The sequence below is a fragment of the Argentina silus genome, assembly GCF_951799395.1.
Source record: "Argentina silus genome assembly, chromosome: 20".
NCBI lineage: Eukaryota > Metazoa > Chordata > Actinopteri > Argentiniformes > Argentinidae > Argentina > Argentina silus.
The window spans coordinates 11,919,192-11,928,143 of record NC_139674.1 but is presented as its reverse complement, the minus strand read 5'-3'; positions in this window follow the sequence as shown (position 1 = coordinate 11,928,143).

Below are 8,952 nucleotides of genomic sequence, written 5' to 3'. Positions count from 1 at the left end.
CAGTTCACCTTTACGGATGTAGCCACCATCACAACACGGCTTTGTCTGCCTTGTAATTACACCAGGCTCATCAAAGCTGCTCAAACGCATTTCTACGTGATCTTAGGGGGATCTGGACCCCTCGGTAACCCTTCATATTTTCTCTGAACTTGGTGTCGTAAACCTGACACATCATGCGTTGTCGTCCACGTAACTGTCAGGGCCGTTTGCGCTGAGACACGCACACACACACACACACACACACACACACACACACACACACACACACACACACACACACACACATATACAGAGATGTTGTGACTCATTTCTGAGCTCGAAGTGGCATTAGAGAGAGCCGCCGAACAAACACTCGGGGCGGACAGGCGGACAGACAGACCGACAGACCGACCGACGGGGCGAGCGTTGTTACCATAACAACCTCCGAGAACACAACCTCCAGCAACAGCTGTTGTGATCCGCGATGATGAAGCATGTGTTTTAGTCATCCTCCTCTGCGTTCGGCGCTCTGCTCGTATACCCTGGGAAGAAAAGAAGAAGCCCTCTTTTTATTAGCAAGAGGGAGTCGGTCGGCTTCACTGGGAGTAGATGAGGGAAACATGAAAGAGAAGACAGAGTCCATAAGAGAGAGAGAGAGAGAGAGAGAGAAAGAGAGAGAGAGAGAGAGACTAAAAGAGGAGCCTGGAAGCTATAGGGATTACAAAGTGCAGCCATACACACTTGGAACAGAATGAGAAGCCCCACTTCAAATAGAACGGCTGCCTATTACCTCACCCACACCCAGGTCTTCTCAATATTCCATGAACCCTGAGTCGCGGTGTGTGTGAGATACAAAGGCATGGAGCAAATCCATAGCTGCGTTACTGTAACATCTTTTGGCCGTTTAGGATGAAAAGGGCACGGTCGTTTCCACCCGTCGTTGAATGCCTGCGAGGCTGGAGCGCCACGGTCGTCAAGTCAAAGCTTTGGATTGTCCAGGCCACGCTCCCTCCCTAACCCTAACCCTCGATTAAGGTGACACAGTTCACGGGCAGCCTCACTTCTCAAACCGTTAAGATTCAGTTTATCAGTCTGCTCCGCAGCCTGTTCATCTCCAGGGAGAGTTTCCACACCCACCGTCGTCTTTTATATGAATCTGTGGGTTGGGAGTCTTTGACTTCAAGAAGGGCTTATGATTGTGTTTTTTATTTATTTATTTATATATGAAGCAGTTCTTTTACAACTTCCATTTCGCTTCACGTCGTTGCTTTTATGACAGACATGATCTCCAGAGAACCAAACCAGGTGCCACGCTTGGTTAACCCTCAAAGCTCCACGCGTTTCGTCTGAACGAGGTAAACCGGCTGTTAGTTACTGTGGCCTGACTTAGAACGACCTTCACAACATAGTCTAATCAGATTCTCTTGTATCTCTCCGTCAATTTAAGACCTTGATTAATGATCTGTCATCCGATGAATGTGTGTGTTTTAATTGATTATATTGTGCAAATTGTTGTGATAAATTATGGAGGTTTTTTTTTTATTGTTCATGCTGCAAGCAGGGCTCCCCTGAATAAGACCTTGGTCTCAGTGGGGCGCCCTGCATAAACAAATAATGAAAATAATGAAAATAATAAAACTCACCTCATTCTCTCTCTCTCTCTCTCTCTCTCTCTCTCTCTCTCTCTCTCTCTCTCTCTCTCTCTCTCTCTCTCAGACAAAGTTATCACATCTCTATGGCTCATCTGCCTCAGTACTGAAGTGATAAAACAGAGTGTTTTTTTCAGGCCATACCATTTTATGTTTAACCATCACACTGTATAATGAACCAGCTCCCCCAAACAACACATTTCACTAAAAAATCGCCCAGAAGCACAATATTATGCTTAGCTGTTAGCTCTAAAACTTTTTCCTCTTAAGTTTTGTCATCATCGTGAGTAGGTTTCTTTATACACCAGAGACCTTGCGAACAAATTGTTCCTTTTGGTTTCCTTTTATGATTATCTTCTAAAAGTCAGACACTCACAGATGGGCGGCAGAGGATGGTGAGAGCACCCCCCCCTCCCTCCCCCTCCTCCCTCCTGGCCTCTATCTCTCCATTCCTGCCTCCCTCCTTCCTTTCATCCCTGCCACTCTCCCTCTCTCCCTCCCTCCTTCCCATTTCACTCCCTCCCTCCCTTGATGCTTCTCTCTCTATCTCTCCATTCCTCCCTCCCTTCTTCATCCATCCCTGCCGCTCTCCCTCTCTCCCTCTCTGCCTCCCTCCTTCCCATGTCACGCCCTCTCTTCCTTTTCCTCCCTCCCTCCCTCCCTCCCTCCCTCCCTCCATTGTGCCCTCCACCCTTCTTTCCCTCCATCCATCCTACCCTTCCACCCCTTTCTCTCTCCCTCCAACCCTCCCTCCGTCCTACCATCCCTCTGTTTCTCTTTCCATACCTCCCTCTCTCCACCCCCTCCTCCATCCTTCCTCCCCTCCAGCGCTTCTACACCCCTTCCTCCCCCTGTCTCACCTCCCCCCCTCTGTCCTTCCTTCCCTCCCTCCGTCCTACCATCTGAAGCCCACCATGCAGCCCAGAAAGCCAGTGTTTGATAATGACAGATCAATCCGTAACATAACTGTGGTCATGACTCATCCACAGATGGGTCCAAGAAATATACTATTTTTTTCTCCTCCTGTGCCCCAGTTCCCAATAAAGAACTGTCCAAGACTGTCAGAATGTGTTCTCTCATGTGGTGCTGTATTGAAATGAAGCAAATTCAGATTAGAAGCTAGCTGTCGTGCTGGCAACATCGCTTAGTCATGTTTGGGACTTGGACCTGAGATAAGTCACGATGAAATGCAGGCATGTAAACAAACCCAATCAACCTACACGGCAACAGAAGCACTAGATGATTCATTGGTGCTTATCTATGTGTCTGTGTGTGTGTGTGTGTGTACCTACTTGTGTGTGTGTGTGTGTGTGTGTGTGTGTGTGTGTGTGAGAAGCACTTTGCTGTGAGAAGTGTTTGGGAGGCAAAGCCCCCCCCCCCCCCCCACCCCCCCCCCCCCCCCCCCCCCCCACCCCCCTGAAGGGAGTGTGCTGTTAATAAGATAGCTCTCTTTACCAAATATTCAGGGGGGGGTGACCGACATCATCACAACGACAGTAGATAACCCCGCCATGACGCCGCTGAGGGCTATCCACTGGGGGCTATGCATGCTGGGATAGCTGGATGCGGCGGGAATGACTGATAGCAGATGAAGCGATAGCAGGTCTGTTAGGCCTCTCTCTGCCACGGAGATAACGAAGACGTGGCCGCAGAGGCAGAAACGTTCTTCTGATGCTGAGAGAGGGATACACAGAGGGGAGAAATCTCCTTTTTATCCTCCCGAGAAGCAGCGTCTCGCTGTGTCAAGCGAGACGCTTGATCGATACCCAAATGGAGGGTGGAGCCTAGCGTTGACTCCAGTGTCTCTTCAACTCTAATCTTGGGGAAATCACGTTTTTGTTTAAGCCCAGGACTAACGCATGGAAATCAACAGACTCATCGACTTCTCATCAGGTGCTGGAGGAGTTGTATCGGGCGTGTTGGGGGGGCTTGGCTGGAACACGAATGTGCCACTCGTGTGGGTCCTTAGGACTGTGAGTTGAGAAAGCCTGGTGGATGATTTGAACGGATGCTCTTTTCTCTGTTGGCACATCTCTCAACATGATTGATTAATGCACGCACACACACACACACACACGCACACACACACACACACACACACACTCACACACACACATGCACGCATGCACACGCGCACACACACACACACACACACACACACACACACACACACACACACACACACACACACACACACACACACACACACACTAATCCCCAGTGCCAAAGTGTCAGGCTTGCGGAGGATTGTCAGCCTGATTGCTGACTTCTCTTGCATCAGGAGAGACAGAAGCTAATGATCAACTGGCTGCTGCATGTCACATCTGATGAAGATGATGTCGACAAGGCCTATCCAGATCATTCTCGCTCTGCTGGTAATGATCTCAAAGTGACGCGAGCCGCCGTCTCTGAATGATGTTTGGGAGGTTGAAAGAGAAGTTAATTCATATGACTGCAGCAAAGGACATGATCACACATACTGAAGAGAGAAGTGTTGTGTTTTATAAGTGTAACGTAAGCGTCTTATCACCATCAGAGGCGGGAACAAAGGCTACAATTCCACACATGAAGGAGAATCTGCTGTGTTTCATGTACAAACAACACTCAATTATTCATATACAAACATCCATTACATCCATTACATCATCTGTCTGAGTGGTCGTCATAAAGAGACACGGTTCTCGGTGCGTGTGTGTGTGTGTGTGTGTCCTGACAACCACATACAGACATGACATGAAGGAGGGGTTCAAGCTAAGTGTCACCAATCAACTTGATGAGGTGTATGATGTATGTGTGTGTGTGTGTGTGTGTGTGTGTGTGTGTGTGTGTGTGTGTGTGTGTGTGTGTGTGTGTGTGTGTGTGTGTGTGTGTGTGTGTGTGTGTGTGTGTGTGTGTGTGTGTGTGTGTGATAGAAACCAACCCAGATAGGAGTTTCACCCCTGATCAGGGATGACACCCATAGCGATACATCTTCATTTGAGGAGGACATAGAGCCTATAGGCTTGTTCATTAGGTGACATTGGTAAAGCTCGTTAATGATCCTGACACTGGAAGCCCAACCATACATCAAACCAGCTTATGGAAAACACCCGTTGACACACAATATCAATTTCATTAATCAAACTTGCCAGGGCTGATATTGCCTACACTTAGCCGAGATTAGCGAATTTCACAAAAGAAAAAAAAGAAAAAAAAAAGCACCCCGTAAGAATCCTTTAGCGAAGTAAGCATCGCTGACGATGTGACACATTCCGCTCTACCCTTAGGATTCACGCGGCTGCCATTTGTAGATGATTTACATTAAGTAGTCCTCATTACTCTAGAAATGCCATGCGATGTGGATGTGCTGCTTTCAGGAAGTGCTGCGCCATTCACTCCATCAGGCTCCAGGCTAGCGCTCTGCAGTAGCTGTGGTTAGACTCTGCACTAGCTCTAGAAATAGACCTCATAGAAGGGACATGGCCTTCTCAGAGCTCCCTCAGTCCACAGGAGGTCGGCTGCTACACCAAAGCGCGCTGACATGAATTCTAATTATATGTCTGAAGCACATAACCCTAACCCTAACCCTAACCCTAACCCTGACCCTAACCCTAAACCTAACCCTAACCCTAAGCAGTCCTCTCTATAGTCCTTTTGTCGCCAGAACTTTTTTGCTTTGACAGTTTAAATACACTCATAATGCTAAACTGCACAGCTTAGCTTAGCTTGGAGATAATATGGGCATGTACCATTGGAGGGTTTTCCCAGGATGCTATCATCATCGCGTACGCCCTCAATAGAGTGTCACTCAGGGGGCTTCTTCAAGGCAGTGACTGGCACTGTGTAGCATAAACCTCACATACACACTCTACGGGGGGTTCACAGGCGGTCACGGAGTGACAACGCTAATTGAAGAGTACTATACTGGAAGCGACGCATTGGTTGAGTCTTCTGGAAGCTTCTGTGTGTTTGTGAGCTGGAGGGGAGGATGACAGTTAAGCCGGGAGGGAGGAGGGAGGAGAGGAGAACGGCTTGCAGAGTGGTTAGAGGAGCATCGGACGTGGGTTGAGACAAAAGCATGTGTCACAGTCTCCCCTGCCTGTCGACGGAGATAAGAATGGACGCCGCTTTAAGAGGCGGTGGATGGATCCAATTCTGCTGAAAGAGTTCTGACATGCCGTTAATGGAGTTGTTTTCCCCATCTTTTGTTTACTACCTTTAGATTGTTTTTCATATGGAGATGGCATAGTGTGTGTGTGTGTGTGTGTGTGTGTGTGTGTGTGTGTGTGTGTGTGTGTGCGTGTGTGCGTGCGTGTGTGTGCGTGTTTGTTTGTGTGTTCTGTTCCCATCCAACATTATTCTACTTCCATTTGCTTTAGTGCTGGCCCTTATGCCCTGAGGTTTGTGGGTGGAAATGTAGCTCAGCAAAAAAGAGATTTGAAGAAAAGTGTCACAGTGAAATTCACCCCGTGCTATGGCACATTAGTCTACCCACTGCAGGCCTGTTGCTCCCAGGTCATTGTCAACCCATTTCTGAGAGAGGGAAAAAAAAAGCAGAGAGAACTTCACTCGAAGCTGGAGAGGAGGTGATAAACAATGCTCCATATTGAACTATTGTGCCTGATAATTTTCAAAATGGTTATTATTCCAACAGCTCAATTTACAAAAAGGACAAAAGTTCACCTCCGGTATTGTGTGGTGATGACACATTAATTTGGGTCTGGAAACTATTGAAATTGCTTTTTTTGTTGGTTAGTGGTCCTTGAAGATTTGGAAATGAAAAATAAATGAACAGACAGAATTATGGGCAATAACACATTGAATAAGAGAGAATATCATTCAGCATTTCAGTGGAGGCCAGTGGATGTAGACATCTGAGGACAGGCTCATTGTAATGCATGGATCGGAATGAGGAATGGTATCAAACGCGTGTGTTTAATACCATTCCTCATGCTGGCATCAAACACAGGTTTGATAGCATTCCTCATTCTGTTCAATGCATTACAATGAGCCTGTCCTCATGTCTGCCTCCACCAGCCTCCCCTGAGACACTTTTTCCATGCAAACTTGCCTTCGATGTAAAAGTGGTTTCCAGCAGCAGAAACTCACACTACTTACCTGCTTACTGTTGGCAACACAATGAAACACTTTTCGAAAACTTTTGATTGGACAGGTGGGTCTGGTAAATGAAACCGGCCCCCGTCAGGTGGAGGCAGAAATTGGAGGACAGCTCATTGTGATGCAGGGCATGGTACCATTCCTCATTCCATGCCATACATCACAGGAGTCCGTCCTCCTATTTCTTCCTCTGCCAGCCTCCCCTGGTGTGTATGAAGTGTATGTATGATGTCACACCCCATGTGGAACGGAGGTCATCATCACACATGATCATCGAGAATAATTATTTTGATGAGGTTTTTGGACCCAAACCAGCAAAAAAACCCCGTTGTCCTTGCCACCGCGGCTGCACAAGTAGCATTTACCTCCCCGCCCACTGGCTGGTATGTCATTAGGGAACACAGCAGCAGATTGCACTGATAAGACTGGAAATGCCTTGGTGTGTCTGCTGCGGCATGGCTCCGAATGCAAATGTCTGAACCCCCCTGAGGGCGTGGAGATACAGCCGGGGTTGTGTTTGACAACGTAGGTCCACCGCCCCTTCCTGTCTGTCTGGATTAACCTTCCCCAGCGTGATGGGCAGGCTGGCTGGGTGAGGCTATGGGACAGTGTGTGTGTGTGTGTGTGTGTGTGGGGGGGGGGGGGGGTGATGGTGTGTGTGTGTGTGTGTGTGTGTGTGTGTGTGTGTGTGTGTGTGTGTGTGTGTGTGTGTGTGTGTGTGTGTGTGCGTGCGCATGCGTGTGTGTGTGGTGTGTGTGAATTCAGATGAGAAACTAAACAATGCCAGACTCTGAGGACGAATAACAGGACCACTCCTCGTCGCTGACCCAGCTTTTCTATTTCTGCTCAGGTGTCAGTGATGGGTGTCGGATTTTTAAGTCACACACACGCACGCACACACACACACACACACACACACACACACACACACACACACACACACACACACACACACACACACACACCCAGCCTGCCCACCATAATGAAATTGACACAGCATGACATTATTTCCAACAAGGCCCATGGGAAAGGCAGCCATGACAGATGGGTGGGCAGTACTGAATAGTTAGTTTAAGACATATTAGAAAACGCTCTGTTAAAAAGGCCTGCTTTCTCTCCATCCAGCTCCATTACAACTCCCACTCTCCAATCAAGCAACATTCGCGGCCAAGGGTATGATTCACAGAAGAAGAAAACAGAACTTTATTGAGACATGCCAACTCCATTAAAGCATCCAAACCCACAATCCGAGGGTGATCAGACAACACAAACAGATAGACACACAAAGCAGATTAGAAGAGGCACTTGTTCCTTCTCCTTGGCTTCCTCTGTGCATTGTGGATAAATAACAGTTTTGGGGGTGGCGGTGAGGGGGGGCGGCGAGGGGGGGGGGGCGGCAACATTTTCTGGCAGTGTCACGTTCAATCTCTTCCCGGCGTTCTGCGCGAGGGGGTTCGGGAGGTCGTCAGCCCCTCAGTGTTGCTGTGCGTGTACGTGCACGTGCGTGCACACTCACACACACACATACACACACACACACACACACACACAGACACACACACACACTCTTGTTTATGCTGTGTTGGAATGAAAGGAGTCCGCTGCAGTGTTCTGGCAGCCTTCCAAGGGCACTGTTAATTCCAGTGAACAAACAAAATACTGGTCAGCTAAATATAACATTTCCCTTCATGTGCGAGAGGGGGGAGAGGGGAGAAGGGGGTGGGGGGGGGGGGAGGAGAAAGAGAGAAGGGTAGATATAGGGGAGAGGGGGGAGAGGGGAGAGTAAGGTAGGGGAGAGAGAGTGGGAAAGCAGGGGGTGAGGGAGAGATGGGGAGAGAGAGGGGGGTGAGAGAGGAGAGAGGGGGGGTGAGAGAGAGGAGAGGGGGAGAGAGGGGGGGGTGGGAGGGGGAAAGAACAGAGGGAGGGGAGAGGGGGAAGAGAGAGGGAAGAGAGAGGGGAGGGAGAGGGGAAGAGAGAGGGGGAGGATCAAAAGCTGAAATGTAGCCTGGATGCTGTCTCCAGCCAACCTGAGCTGAATGCTACAAAGCCTCTCCTGAAGTAGACCATAGCGTCGATAATAGAGGTCAGAGCTGATTCCCTTGTATGTGTGTGTGTGTGTGTGTGTGTGTGTGTGTGTGTGTGTGTGTGTGTTTGTGTGTGTGTGTGTGTGTGTGTGTGTGTGTGTGTGTGTGTGTGTGTGTGTGTGTGTGTCTCTTTCTGTCACTCA